The following is a 14,871-nucleotide window of genomic DNA, read 5'->3' as shown; positions in this document are numbered from 1 at the left end:
TGTCGGTTTGAAGTTCCGGCAGTTTTCACTGTAAAACCGGGTTGGACATAGTACCTCCCCATATATATGTATGGATGGGAGTTTGCAACTGAAAAGATACTTTGTGTTCGCAACAAGCTAGGTGAAGGACGGCTTTCACAGAAACTTATCTCTCAGAACTGAGCATGTGGAGAGACGTTCGTTCATGTAGCACAAAGTGAACGTTTTGAAGGGGAAACTATTACTCTGGTTTCTCAGTCTGTTTCCAGGTGCCGGTTTGAAGTTCCTGCAGTTTTCACTGTAAAACCGAGTTGGAGTTAGTACCTCCCCATATATATATATGGATTGGAGATTGCAAGTGAAAAGAAACTTTTTCTTCCAAAGAAGCTAGGTGAAGGACGGCTTTCACACACACTTATCTCTCAGAACTGAGCATGTGGAGAGATGTTCGTTCATCTAGCACAAAGGGAACGGGTTGCAGGAATAAATTTTACTCTGGTTTCTCAGTCTGTTTCCTAGTGCCGGGTTGAAGTTCCTGCATTTTTCACTGTAAAACCGATTTGGAGCTCGTACATCCCCATATATATGTATGGAGTGGAGTTTGCAAGTGAAAAGAAATTTTGTTTTCCCAACAAGCTAGGTGAAGTACGGCTTTCACCCACACATATCTCTCAGAACTGAGCATGTGGAGAGACGTTCGTTCATCTAGCACAAATTGAACGGGTTGCAGGAATAACTTTTACTCTGGTTTCTCAGTCTGTTTCCTAGTGCCAGTTTGAAGTTCCTGCAGTTTTCACTGTAAAACCGAGTTGGAGCTAGTACTTCCAAATATAAGAGTATAGAGTGGAGTTTGCAAGTGAAAAGAAACTTTGTGTTCCCTACAAGCTAGGTGAAGTACGGCTTTCACACACACTTATCTCTCAGAACTGAGCATGTGGAGAGACGTTCGTTCATCTAGCACAAGGGAACGGGTTGCAGGAATAACTTTTACTCTGGTTTCTCAGTCTGTTTCCTAGTGCCGGGTTGAAGTTCCTGCATTTTTCACTGTAAAACAGATTTGGAGCTCGTACCTCCCCTTATATATGTATGCAGTGGAGTTTGCAATTGAAAAGAAACTTTGTGTTCCCAACAAGCTAGGTGAAGTACGGCTTTCACACACACATATCTCTCAGAACTGAGCATGTGGAGAGACGTTCGTTCATCTAGCACAAATTGAACGGGTTGCAGGAATAACTTTTACTCTGGTTTCTCAGTCTGTTTCCTAGTGCCGGGTTGAAGTTCCTGCATTTTTCACTGTAAAACAGATTTGGAGCTCGTACCTCCCCTTATATATGTATGGAGTGGAGTTTTCAATTGAAAAGAAACTTTGTGTTCCCAACAAGCTAGGTGAAGGACGGCTTTCACACACACTTATCTCTCAGAACTGAGCATGTGGAGAGCCGTTCGTTCATCTAGCACAAAGAGAACGGGTTGCAGGAGGAAATTTTACTTTGGTTTCTCAGTCTCTTTCCTACTGCGGTTTGAATTTCCTGCACTTTTCACTGTAAAACCGAGTTGGAACTAGTACCTCCCCATATATATGTATGGATTGGAGATTGCAAGTTAAAAGAAACTTTGTGTTCCCAACAAGCTAGGTGAAGGACGGCTTTTACACACACTTATCTCTCACAACTGAGCATGAGGAGAGACGTTCGTTCATCTAGTACAAAGGGAACAGGTTGCAGGAGAAACTTTTACTCTGTTTTCTCAGTCTGTTTCCAAGTGCCGGTTTGAAGTTCCTGCAGTTTTCACTGTAAAACAGATTTGGAGCTAGTACCTCCCCATATATATGTATGGAGTGGAGTTTACAACTGAAAAGTAACTTTGTGTTCCCAACAAGCTAGGTGAAGGACGGCTTTCACACACACTTATCTCTCAGAAATGAGCATGTGGAGAGACGTTCGTTCATCTAGCAGAAAGGGAACGGGTTGCAGGAGAAACTTTTACTCTGGTTTCTCAGTCTGTTTCCTAGTGCCGGTTTGAATTTCCTGCAGTTTTCTCTGTAAAACCGTATTGGAGCTAGTACCTCCCCATATATATGTATGGAGTGGAGTTTGCAAATTTAAAGAAACTTTGTGTTCCCAACAAGCTAGGTGAAGGACGGCTTTCACACACACTTATCTCTCAGAACTGAGCATGTGGAGAGACGTTCGTTCATCTAGCACAAAAGGAACGGGTTGCAGGAAGAACGTTTACTCTGGTTTCTCAGTCTGTTTCCTAGTGCCGGTTTGAATTTCCTGCAGTTTTCACTGTAAAACCGAGTTGGAGCTAGTACCTCCCCATATATATGTATGGATTGGAGATTGCAAGTGAAAAGAATCTTTGTGTTCCAAAGAAGCTAGGTGAAGGACTGCATTCACAGACACTTATCTCTCAGAACTGAGCATGTGGAGAGACGTTCGTTCATCTAGCACAAAGGGAACGGTTTGCAGGAATAAATTTTACTCTGGTTTCTCAGTCTGTTTCCTAGTGCCGGGTTGAAGTTCCTGCATTTTTCACTGTAAAACCGATTTGGAGCTCGTAATTCCCATATATATGTATGGAGTGGAGTTTGCAAGTGAAAAGAAACTTTGTGTTCCCAACAAGCTAGGTGAAGTACGGCTTTCACCCACACATATCTCTCAGAACTGAGCATGTGGAGAGACGTTCGTTCATCTAGCACAAATTGAACGGGTTGCAGGAATAACTTTTACCATGGTTTCTCAGTCTGTTTCCTAGTGCCGGTATGAATTTCCTGCACTTTTCAATGTAAAACAGAGTTGGAGCTAGTACCTCCCAATATATATGTATTGAGTGGAGTTTGCAACTGAAAAGGAAATTTGTGTTCCCAACAAGCTAGGTGAAGTACGGCTTTCACACACACATATCTCTCAGAACTGAGCATGTGGAGAGACGTTCGTTCATCTACCACAAATTGAACGGGTTGCAGGAGTAACTTTTACCCTGGTTTCTCAGTCTGTTTCCTAGTGCCGTTATGAAGTTCCTGCACTTTTCACTGTAAAACAGAGTTGGAGCTTGTACCTCCCCATATATATGTATTGAGTGGAGTTTGCAACTAAAAAGGAAATTTGTGTTCCCAACAAGCTAGGTGAAGTTCTGCTTTCATACACACATATCTCTCAGAACTGAGCATGTGGAGAGACGTTCGTTCATGTAGCACAAAGGAACGGGTTGCAGGAGGAACTTTTACTCTGGTTTCTCAGTCTGTTTCCTAGTGCCGGTTTGAATTTCTTGCAGTTTTCACTGTAAAACCGTGTTGGAGCTTGTACCTCCCCATATATATTTATGGAGTGGAGTTTGCAACTGAAAAGAAAATTTGTGTTCCCAACAAGCTAGGTGAAGGACGTCTTTCACACACACTTGTCTCTCAGAACTGAGCATGTGGAGAGACGTTCGTTCATCTAGCACAAAGGGAATGGGTTGCAGGCGGAACTTTTACTCTGGTTTCTCAATCTGTTTCCTAGTGCCAGTTTGAAGTTCCTGCAGTTTTCACTGTAAAACCGAGTTGGAGCTAGTACTTCCAAATATAAGAGTATAGAGTGGAGTTCGCAAGTGAAAAGAAACTTTGTGTTCCCTACAAGCTAGGTGAAGGACGGCTTTCACACACACTTATCTCTCAGAACTGAGCATGTGGAGAGACGTTCGTTCATCTAGCACAAGGGAACGGGTTGCAGGAATAACTTTTACTCTGGTTTCTCAGTCTGTTTCCTAGTGCCGGGTTGAAGTTCCTGCATTTTTCACTGTAAAACAGATTTGGAGCTCGTACCTCCCCTTATATATGTATGGAGTGGAGTTTGCAATTGAAAAGAAACTTTGTGTTCCCAACAAGCTAGGTGAAGTACGGCTTTCACACACACATATCTCTCAGAACTGAGCATGTGGAGAGACGTTCGTTCATCTAGCACAAATTGAACGGGTTGCAGGAATAACTTTTACCCTGGTTTCTCAGTCTGTTTCCTAGTGCCGGTATGAAGTTCCTGCACTTTTCACTGTAAAACAGAGTTGGAGCTAGTACCTACCCATATATATGTATTGAGTGGAGTTTGCAACTGAAAAGGAAATTTGTGTTCCCAACAAGCTAGGTGAAGGTCTGCTTTCATACACACATATCTCTCAGAACTGAGCATGTGGAGAGACGTTCGTTCATCTAGCACAAAGGGAACTGGTTGCAGGAGAAACTTTTACTCTGTTTTCTAAGTCTGTTTCCAAGTGCCTGTTTGAAGTTCCTGCAGTTTTCACTGTAAAACCGAATTGGAGCTAGTACCTCCCCATATATATATATGGAGTGGAGTTTACAACTGAAAAGAAACTTTGTGTTTCCAACAAGCTAGGTGAAGGACGGCTTTCACACACACTTATCTCTCAGAACTGAGCATGTGGAGAGCCGTTCGTTCATCTAGCACAAAGAGAACGGGTTGCAGGAGGAAATTTTACTCTGGTTTCTCAGTCTCTTTCCTACTGCGGTTTGAATTTCCTGCACTTTTCACTGTAAAACCGAGTTGGAGCTAGTACCTCCCCATATATATGTATGGATTGGAGATTGCAAGTGAAAAGAAACTTTGTGTTCCCAACAAGCTAGGTGAAGGACGGCTTTTACACACACTTATCTCTCACAACTGAGCATGAGGAGAGACGTTCGTTCATCTAGTACAAAGGGAACAGGTTGCAGGAGAAACTTTTACTCTGTTTTCTCAGTCTGTTTCCAAGTGCCGGTTTGAAGTTCCTGCAGTTTTCACTGTAAAACAGATTTGGAGCTAGTACCTCCCCATATATATGTATGGAGTGGAGTTTACAACTGAAAAGAAACTTTGTGTTCCCAACAAGCTAGGTGAAGGACGGCTTTCACACACACTTATCTCTCAGAAATGAGCATGTGGAGAGACGTTCGTTCATCTAGCAGAAAGGGAACGGGTTGCAGGAGAAACTTTTACTCTGGTTTCTCAGTCTGTTTCCTAGTGCCGGTTTGAATTTCCTGCAGTTTTCTCTGTAAAACCTTATTGGAGCTAGTACCTCCCCATATATATGTATGGAGTGGAGTTTGCAAATTTAAAGAAACTTTGTGTTCCCAACAAGCTAGGTGAAGGACGGCTTTCACACACACTTATCTCTCAGAACTGAGCATGTGGAGAGACGTTCGTTCATCTAGCACAAAAGGAACGGGTTGCAGGAAGAACTTTTACTCTGGTTTCTCAGTCTGTTTCCTAGTGCCGGTTTGAATTTCCTGCAGTTTTCACTGTAAAACCGAGTTGGAGCTAGTACCTCCCCATATATATGTATGGATTGAGATTGCAAGTGAAAAGAATCTTTGTGTTCCAAAGAAGCTAGGTGAAGGACTGCATTCACAGACACTTATCTCTCAGAACTGAGCATGTGGAGAGACTTTCGTTCATCTAGCACAAAGGGAACGGGTTGCAGTAGAAACTTTTAATCTGGATTCTCAGTCTGTTTCCTAGTGTCGGTTTGAAGTTCCGGCAGTTTTCACTGTAAAACCGTGTTGAACATAGTACCTCCCCATATATATGTATGGATGGGAGTTTGCAACTGAAAAGAAACTTTGTGTTCCCAACAAGCTAGGTGAAGGACGGCTTTCACAGAAAATTATCTCTCAGATCTGAGCATGTGGAGAGACGTTTGTTCATGTAGCACAAAGTGAACGTTTTGCAGGGGAAACTTTTACTCTGGTTTCTCAGTCTGTTTCCTAGTGCCGGTTTGAAGTTCCTGCAGTTTTCACTTTAAAACCGAGTTGGAGCTAGTACCTCCCCATATATATGTATGGATTGGAGATTGCAAGTGAAAAGAAACATTTTCTTCCAAAGAAGCTAAGTGAAGGACGGCTTTCACAGACACTTATCTCTCAGAACTGAGCATGTGTAGAGACGTTCGTTCATGTAGCATAAAGGGAACGGTTTGCAGGAGAAACATTTACTCTGGTTTCTCAGTCTGTTTCCAAGTGCAGGTTTGAAGTACCTGCAGTTTTCACTGTAAAACCGATTTGGAGCTAGTACCTACCCATATATATGTATGGATTGGAGTTTGAAACTGAAAAGAAACTTTGTGTTTCCAAAAAGCTAGGTGATGGATGGCTTTCACACACACTTATCTCTCAGAACTGAGCATGTGGAGAGACGTTCGTTCATCTAGCACAAAGGGAACGGGTTGCAGGAGGAACTTTTACTCTGGTTTCTCAGTCTGTTTCCTAGTGCCGGTTTGAAGTTCCTGCTGTTTTCACTGTAAAACCGATTTGGAGCTAGTACTTCCCCATATATATGTATGGATTGGAGATTGCAAGTGAAAAGAAACATTTTCTTCCAAAGAAGCTAAGTGAAGGACGGCATTCACAGACACTTATCTCTCAGAACTGAGCATGTGGAGAGACGTTCGTTCATGTAGCATAAAGGGAACGGTTTGCAGGAGAATCTTTTACTCTGGTTTCTCAGTCTGTATCCAAGTGCCGGTTTGAAGTTCCTGCAATTTTCACTGTAAAACGGATTTGGAGATAGTACCTCCCCATATATATGTATGGATTGGAGTTTGCAACTGAAAAGAAACTTTGTGTTTCCAACAAGCTAGGTGAAGGATGGCTTTCACACACAATTATCTCTCAGAACTGAGCATGTGGAGAGTCGTTCGTTCATCTAGCACAAATGGAACGGGTTGCAGGAGGAACTTTTACTCTGGTTTCTCAGTCTGTTTCCAAGTGCCGGTTTGAAGTTCTTGCAGTTTTCACTGTAAAACCGAGTTGGAGCTCGTACCTACCCATATATAAGTATTTAGTGGAGTTTGCAAGTGAAAAGAAGCTTTGTGTTCCCAACAAGCTAGGTGAAGGACGGCTTTTACACACTCTTATCTCTCAGAAATGAGCATGTGGAGAGACGTTCTTTCATCTAGCACAAAGGGAACGGGTTGCAGGAGAAACTTTTACTCTGTTTTTTCAGTCTGTTTCCAAGTGCCGGTTTGAAGTTCCTGCAGTTTTCACTGTAAAACAGTTTTGGAGCTAGTACCTCCCCATATATATGTATGGAGTGGAGTTTACAACTGAAAAGAAACTTTGTGTTTCCAACAAGCTAGGTGAAGGACGGCTTTCACACACACTTATCTCTCAGAAATAAGCATGTGGAGAGACGTTCGTTCATCTAGCACAAAGGGAACTGGTTGCAGGAGGAACTTTTACTGTGTTTTCTGTCTGTATCCAAGTGCCGGTTTGAAGTTCCTGCAGTTTTCACTGTAAAACCGAGTTGGAGCTAGAACCTCCCCATACATATGTATGGATTGGAGATTGCAAGTGAACAGAAACTTTGTGTTCCCAACAAGCTAGGTGAAGGACGGCTTTCACACAGACTTATCTCTCAGAACTGAGCATGTGGAGAGACGTTCGTTCATGTAGCACAAAGGGAACGTTTTGCAGGGGAAACTTTTACTCTGGTTTCTCAGTCTGTTTCCTAGTGCCGGTTTGAAGTTCCTGCAGTTTTCACTGTAAAACCGAGTTGGAGCTAGTACCTCCCCATATATATGTATGGATTGGAGATTGCAAGTGAAAAGAATCTTTGTGTTCCAAAGAAGCTAGGTGAAGGACTGCATTCACAGACACTTATCTCTCAGAACTGAGCATGTGGAGAGACTTTCGTTCATCTAGCACAAAGGGAACGGGTTGCAGGAGAAACTTTTTCTCTGGATTCTCAGTCTGTTTCCTAGTGTCGGTTTGAAGTTCCGGCAGTTTTCACTGTAAAACCGGGTTGGACATAGTACCTCCCCATATATATGTATGGATGGGAGTTTGCAACTGAAAAGATACTTTGTGTTCGCAACAAGCTAGGTGAAGGACGGCTTTCACAGAAACTTATCTCTCAGAACTGAGCATGTGGAGAGACGTTCGTTCATGTAGCACAAAGTGAACGTTTTGAAGGGGAAACTATTACTCTGGTTTCTCAGTCTGTTTCCTAGTGCCGGTTTGAAGTTCCTGCAGTTTTCACTGTAAAACCGAGTTGGAGTTAGTACCTCCCCATATATATATATGGATTGGAGATTGCAAGTGAAAAGAAACTTTTTCTTCCAAAGAAGCTAGGTGAAGGACGGCTTTCACACACAATTATCTCTCAGAACTGAGCATGTGGAGAGACGTTCGTTCATCTAGCACAAAGGGAACGGGTTGCAGGAGGAACTTTTACACTGGTTTCTCAGTCTGTTTCCAAGTGCCGGTTTGAAGTTCCTGCAGTTTCCACTGTAAAACCGAGTTGGAGCTAGTACCTCCCCATATATATGTATGGAGTGGAGTTTGCAACTGAAAAGAAATTTTGTTTACCCAACAAGAGAGGTGAAGGACGGCTTTCACACACACTTATCTCTCAGAACTGAGCATGTGGAGAGACGTTCGTTCATATAGCACAAAGGGAACTGGTTGCAGGAGAAACTTTTACTCTGGTTTCTCAGTCTGTTTCCAAGTGCCGGTTTGATGTTCCTGCAGTTTTCACTGTGAAACCGAGTTGGAGCTAGTACCTCCCCATATATATGTATGGAGTGGAGTTTGCAACTGAAAAGAAACTTTGTGTTCCCAACAAGCTAGGTGAAGGGCGGCTTTCACACACAATTCTCTCTCAGAACTGAGCATGTGGAGAGAGGTTCGTTCATCTAGAACAAAGGGAACGGTTTGCAGGGGAAACTTTTACTCTGGTTTCTCAGTCTGTTTCCTAGTGCCCGTTTGAAGTTCTTGCAGTTTTCACTGTAAAACCGAGTTGGAGCTCTTACCTCCCCATATATATGTATGGAGTGGAGTTTGCAACTGAAAAGAAATTTTGTGTTCCCAACAAGCTAGTTGAAGGACGGCTTTCACACACATTTATCTCTCAGAACTGAGCATGTGGAGAGACGTTCGTTCATCTAGCACAATGGGAACGGGTTGCAGGAGAAACTTTTACTCTGGTTTCTCAATCTGTTTCCTAGTGCCGGTTTGAAGTTCCTGCAATTTTCACTGTAAAACCGATTTGGAGCTAGTACCTCCACATATATATGTATGGAATGGAGTTTGCAAGTGAAAAGTAACTTTGTGTTCCAAAGAAGCTGGGTGAAGGACGGCTTTCACACCCACTTATCTCTGAACTGAGCATGTGGAGAGATGTTCGTTCATCAAGCAAAAAGGGAAAGTTTTGCAGGAGGAACTTCTACTCTGGTTTCTCAGTCTGTTTCCTAGTGCTGGTTTGAAGTTCCTGCAGTTTTCACTGTAAAACCGAGTTGGAGCTAGAACCAGCCCATAAATATGTATGGAGTGTAGTTTGCAACTGAAAAGAAACTTTGTGTTCCAAAAAAGCTAGTTGAAGGACGGCTTTCCCACACACTTATCTCTCAGAACTGAGCATGTGGAGAGACGTTCGTTCATCAAGCACAAAGGAACGGTTTGCAGGAGGAACTTCTACTCTGGTTTCTAAGTCTGTTTCCTAGTGCTGGTTTGAAGTCCCTGCAGTTTTCACTGTAAAACCGAGTTGGAGCTAGAACCAGCCCATAAATATGTATGGAGTGTAGTTTGCAACTGAAAAGAAACTTTGTGTTCCAAAAAAGCTAGTTGAAGGACGGCTTTCCCACACACTTATCTCTCAGAACTGAGCATGTGGAGAGACGTTCGTTCATGTAGCACAAAGGGAACGGGTAGCATGAGAAACTTTTACTCTGGTTTCTCAGTCTGTTTCCAAGTGCCGGTTTGAAGTTCCTGCAGTTTTCACTGTAAAACCGTGTTGGAGCTAGTACCTCCCCATATATATGTATGGAGTGGAGTTTGCAACTGAAAAGAAACTTTGTTTTCCCAACAAGCTAGGTGAAGTATGGCTTTCACACACACATATCTCTCAGAACTGAGCATGTGGAGAGACGTTCGTTCATCTAGCACAAATTGAACGGGTTGCAGGAATAACTTTTACCCTGGTTTCTCAGTCTGTTTCCTAGTGCCGGTATGAAGTTCCTGCACTTTTCACTGTAAAACAGAGTTGGAGCTAGTACCTACCCATATATATGTATTGAGTGGAGTTAGCAACTGAAAAGGAAATTTGTGTTCCCAACAAGCTAGGTGAAGGTCTGCTTTCATACACAAATATCTCTCAGAACTGAGCATGTGGAGAGACGTTCGTTCATCTAGCACAAAGGGAACTGGTTGCAGGAGAAACTTTTACTCTGTTTTCTAAGTCTGTTTCCAAGTGCCTGTTTGAAGTTCCTGCAGTTTTCACTGTAAAACCGAATTGGAGCTAGTACCTCCCCATATATATGTATGGAGTGGAGTTTACAACTGAAAAGAAACTTTGTGTTTCCAACAAGCTAGGTGAAGGACGGCTTTCACACACACTTATCTCTCAGAACTGAGCATGTGGAGAGCCGTTCGTTCATCTAGCACAAAGAGAACGGGTTGCAGGAGGAAATTTTACTCTGGTTTCTCAGTCTCTTTCCTACTGCGGTTTGAATTTCCTGCACTTTTCACTGTAAAACCGAGTTGGAGCTAGTACCTCCCCATATATATGTATGGATTGGAGATTGCAAGTTAAAAGAAACTTTGTGTTCCCAACAAGCTAGGTGAAGGACGGCTTTTACACACACTTATCTCTCACAACTGAGCATGAGGAGAGACGTTCGTTCATCTAGTACAAAGGGAACAGGTTGCAGGAGAAACTTTTACTCTGTTTTCTCAGTCTGTTTCCAAGTGCCGGTTTGAAGTTCCTGCAGTTTTCACTGTAAAACAGATTTGGAGCTAGTACCTCCCCATATATATGTATGGAGTGGAGTTTACAACTGAAAAGAAATTTTGTGTTCCCAACAAGCTAGGTGAAGGACGGCTTTCACACACACTTATCTCTCAGAAATGAGCATGTGGAGAGACGTTCGTTCATCTAGCAGAAAGGGAACGGGTTGCAGGAGAAACTTTTACTCTGGTTTCTCAGTCTGTTTCCTAGTGCCGGTTTGAATTTCCTGCAGTTTTCTCTGTAAAACCGTATTGGAGCTAGTACCTCCCCATATATATGTATGGAGTGGAGTTTGCAAATTTAAAGAAACTTTGTGTTCCCAACAAGCTAGGTGAAGGACGGCTTTCACACACACTTATCTCTCAGAACTGAGCATGTGGAGAGACGTTCGTTCATCTAGCACAAAATGAACGGGTTGCAGGAAGAACTTTTACTCTGGTTTCTCAGTCTGTTTCCTAGTGCCGGTTTGAATTTCCTGCAGTTTTCACTGTAAAACCGAGTTGGAGCTAGTACCTCCCCATATATATGTATGGATTGGAGATTCCAAGTGAAAAGAATCTTTGTGTTCCAAAGAAGCTAGGTGAAGGACTGCATTCACAGACACTTATCTCTCAGAACTGAGCATGTGGAGAGACTTTCGTTCATCTAGCACAAAGGGAACGGGTTGCAGTAGAAACTTTTACTCTGGATTCTCAGTCTGTTTCCTAGTGTCGGTTTGAAGTTCCGGCAGTTTTCACTGTAAAACCGTGTTGAACATAGTACCTCCCCATATATATGTATGGATGGGAGTTTGCAACTGAAAAGAAACTTTGTGTTCCCAACAAGCTAGGTGAAGGACGGCTTTCACAGAAAATTATCTCTCAGATGTGAGCATGTGGAGAGACGTTCGTTCATCTAGCACAAAGGGAACGGGTTGCAGGAGAAACTTTTACTCTGTTTTTTCAGTCTGTTTCCAAGTGCCGGTTTGAAGTTCCTGCAGTTTTCACTGTAAAACAGTTTTGGAGCTAGTACCTCCCCATATATATGTATGGAGTGGAGTTTACAACTGAAAAGAAACTTTGTGTTTCCAACAAGCTAGGTGAAGGACGGCTTTCACACACAATTATCTCTCAGAAATAAGCATGTGGAGAGACGTTCGTTCATCTAGCACAAAGGGAACGGGTTGCAGGAGGAACTTTTACTGGGTTTTCTGTCTGTTTCCAAGTGCCGGTTTGAAGTTCCTGCAGTTTTCACTGTAAAACCGAGTTGGAGCTAGAACCTCCCCATATATATGTATGGATTGGAGATTGCAAGTGAACAGAAACTTTGTGTTCCCAACAAGCTAGGTGAAGGACGGCTTTCACACAGACTTATCTCTCAGAACTGAGCATGTGGAGAGACGTTCGTTCATGTAGCACAAAGGGAACGTTTTGCAGGGGAAACTTTTACTCTGGTTTCTCAGTCTGTTTCCTAGTGCCGGTTTGAAGTTCCTGCAGTTTTCACTGTAAAACCGGGTTGGAGCTAGTACCTCCCCATATATATGTATGGATTGGAGATTGCAAGTGAACAGAATCTTTGTGTTCCAAAGAAGCTAGGTGAAGGACTGCATTCACAGACACTTATCTCTCAGAACTGAGCATGTGGAGAGACTTTCGTTCATCTAGCACAAAGGGAACGGGTTGCAGGAGAAACTTTTTCTCTGGATTCTCAGTCTGTTTCCTAGTGTCGGTTTGAAGTTCCGGCAGTTTTCACTGTAAAACCGGGTTGGACATAGTACCTCCCCATATATTTGTATGAATGGGAGTTTGCAACTGAAAAGATACTTTGTGTTCCCAACAAGCTAGGTGAAGGACGGCTCTCACAGAAACTTATCTCTCAGAACTGAGCATGTGGAGAGACGTTCGTTCATGTAGCACAAAGTGAACGTTTTGAAGGGGAAACTATTACTCTGGTTTCTCAGTCTGTTTCCTAGTGCCGGTTTGAAGTTCCTGCAGTTTTCACTGTAAAACCAAGTTGGAGTTAGTACCTCCCCATATATATATATGGATTGGAGATTGCAAGTGAAAAGAAACTTTTTCTTCCAAAGAAGCTAGGTGAAGGACGGCTTTCACACACAATTATCTCTCAGAACTGAGCATGTGGAGAGACGTTCGTTCATCTAGCACAAAGGGAACGGGTTGCAGGAGGAACTTTTACACTGGTTTCTCAGTCTGTTTCCAAGTGCCGGTTTGAAGTTCCTGCAGTTTCCACTGTAAAACCGAGTTGGAGCTAGTACCTCCCCATATATATGTATGGAGTGGAGTTTGCAACTGAAAAGAAATTTTGTGTACCCAACAAGAGAGGTGAAGGACGGCTTTCACACACACTTATCTCTCACAACTGAGCATGTGGAGAGACGTTCGTTCATATAGCACAAAGGGAACTGGTTGCAGGAGAAACTTTTACTCTGGTTTCTCAGTCTGTTTCCAAGTGCCGGTTTGATGTTCCTGCAGTTTTCACTGTGAAACCGAGTTGGAGCTAGTACCTCCCCATATATATGTATGGAGTGGAGTTTGCAACTGAAAAGAAACTTTGTGTTCCCAACAAGCTAGGTGAAGGGCGGCTTTCACACACAATTCTCTCTCAGAACTGAGCATGTGGAGAGAGGTTCGTTCATCTAGAACAAAGGGAACGGTTTGCAGGGGAAACTTTTACTCTGGTTTCTCAGTCTGTTTCCTAGTGCCCGTTTGAAGTTCTTGCAGTTTTCACTGTAAAACCGAGTTGGAGCTCTTACCTCCCCATATATATGTATGGAGTGGAGTTTGCAACTGAAAAGAAATTTTGTGTTCCCAACAAGCTAGTTGAAGGACGGCTTTCACACACATTTATCTCTCAGAACTGAGCATGTGGAGAGACGTTCGTTCATCTAGCACAATGGGAACGGGTTGCAGGAGAAACTTTTACTCTGGTTTCTCAATCTGTTTCCTAGTGCCGGTTTGAAGTTCCTGCAATTTTCACTGTAAAACCGATTTGGAGCTAGTACCTCCACATATATATGTATGGAATGGAGTTTGCAAGTGAAAAGTAACTTTGTGTTCCAAAGAAGCTGGGTGAAGGACGGCTTTCACACCCACTTATCTCTGAACTGAGCATGTGGAGAGTTGTTCGTTCATCAAGCAAAAAGGGAAAGTTTTGCAGGAGGAACTTCTACTCTGGTTTCTCAGTCTGTTTCCTAGTGCTGGTTTGAAGTTCCTGCAGTTTTCACTGTAAAACCGAGATGGAGCTAGAACCTCCCCATATATATGTATGGAGTGGAGTTTGCAAGTGAAAAGAAACTTTGTGTTCCAAAAAATCTAGTAAAAGGACGGCTTCACACACATTTATCTCTCAGAACTGAGCATTTGTAGAGACGTTCGTTCATGTAGCACAAAGGAAACGGGTTGCAGGAGAAAGTTTTACTCTGGTTTCTCAGTCTGTTTCCAAGTGCCGGTTTGAAGTTCCTGCAGTTTTCACTGTAAAACCGAGTTGGAGCTTGTACCTCCCCATATATATGTATGGAGTGCAGTTTGCAACTGAAAAGAAGCTTTGTGTTCCCAAGAAGCTAGGTTAAGGACGGCTTTCACACACACTTATCTCTCAGTACTGAGCATGTGGAGAGACGTTCTTTCATTTAGCACAAAGGGAACGGGTTGCAGGGGAAACTTTTACTCTGGTTTCTCAGTCTGTTTCCTAGTGCCGGTTTGAAGTTCCTGCAGTTTTCACTGTAAAACCGAGTTGGAGCTCGTACATCCCCATATATATGTATGGAGTGGAGTTTGCAACTGAAAACAATTTTGTGTTCCCAACAAGCTAGTTGAATGACGGCTTTCACACACACTTATCTCTCAGAACTGAGCATGTGGAGAGACGTTCGTTCATCTAGCAAAAAGGGAACGGGTTGCAGGAGAAACTTTTACTCTGGTTTCTCAGACTGTTTCCTATTGCCGGTTTGAAGTTCCTGCAGTTTTCACTGTAAAACCGAGTTGGAGCTAGTACCTCCCCTTATATATGTATGGAGTGGAGTTTGCAAGTGAAAAGTAACTTTGTGTTCTAAAGAAGCTAAGTGAAGGACGGCTTTCACACCCACTTATCTCTCAGAACTGAGCATGTGGAGAGACGTTCGTTCATTAAGCACAATGGG

The sequence above is a fragment of the Camelus bactrianus genome, chromosome 21 (genome assembly GCF_048773025.1).
Source record: "Camelus bactrianus isolate YW-2024 breed Bactrian camel chromosome 21, ASM4877302v1, whole genome shotgun sequence".
Taxonomy (NCBI): domain Eukaryota; kingdom Metazoa; phylum Chordata; class Mammalia; order Artiodactyla; family Camelidae; genus Camelus; species Camelus bactrianus.
This window is presented reverse-complemented; position numbering follows the sequence as displayed.